General features: G+C 44.5%; 1 non-coding gene across 1 annotated transcript; it reads right to left on the reverse strand.

Annotated features, from left to right (window-relative positions):
• Window positions 1–212: 212 nt before the first annotated feature.
• Window positions 213–403, reverse strand: LOC121831960 (U2 spliceosomal RNA). Its single transcript, XR_006075548.2, has one exon. It is a non-coding gene; the product is annotated as a U2 spliceosomal RNA (small nuclear RNA).
• Window positions 404–958: the final 555 nt, after the last annotated feature.

Below are 958 nucleotides of genomic sequence, written 5' to 3' on the forward strand. Positions count from 1 at the left end.
CAGGTGTGCACATTGTACAAATTAAAAAAAAATCAAAAAGATTAAATGACACAAAATGGGAACGGGCAAATATTTAATCAGCTGGTTGAGGGCCATTGTTATATGATGATGGCTCAGAAAAGAGAAGCTCAGAAGTGAACAGGTCAGCTCCAGCAGTGGTAATGAAACTGCTGAGAGACTGATCTTATTTTAAGCTACAAGATTAATCCCCATGGGAGTTCACTGTTTGTGGAGATACTGCAATACCGGGTCAATGCTGGGAGTGGATGGAGCAAGCTCCTAGTACAACTCCTAGTGTCAAAAATCCATTTAATATATTGTCCTGGGATAGAGGACAGATTAGATATTAAACTGATAAGCACAGATACTACATTTGATCTTAGCCAAAAGACTGAGACCTGATAACTGCATTTCCACCCACACCAACACTACTAACATGCACATAACCTCCACAGCATGGTCATAAATACACTCACACCAACAATCATGCGCCCTGCATGGACTCCCTAGGTCTCTTGTGCCCACAACCTATACTCTAGAGAAAGTCTGTGAGATCCAACAGAGGATGAAATTTTTAGTTGCACTTTTCATTCCCAGAATTCTGAGGAGACTGGGGCCATATTGTTATTTGCATGCACCGCCCAGCGTGCTTTTGATCTTCAAGTTGTGAGAAGTGGCCAGATGGCTGATGGACTTGCAGACTGATTCTCGCAGTTCTCTCCCAGGTTCTCCTTCACAATCTTTCAGACACAGACTTGACAACACCCACCATAAATAGGTTCCCTTCCCCATCCACACACTCCTGTTCTTATATGTAGTCCATTCTGCATCACCTCTTTCCCTGAGATAACATCCATGACTGAGGGGAGGGGACCAAAGCCCTCCCTGAGTGTGGACCCAGGGAAGACACAGTCTGATCCACTCATGGGGCAGAATGAGCCTTGGAACTTGAGCCCTT

The sequence above is a fragment of the Peromyscus maniculatus genome, chromosome 8 (genome assembly GCF_049852395.1).
Source record: "Peromyscus maniculatus bairdii isolate BWxNUB_F1_BW_parent chromosome 8, HU_Pman_BW_mat_3.1, whole genome shotgun sequence".
Taxonomy (NCBI): domain Eukaryota; kingdom Metazoa; phylum Chordata; class Mammalia; order Rodentia; family Cricetidae; genus Peromyscus; species Peromyscus maniculatus.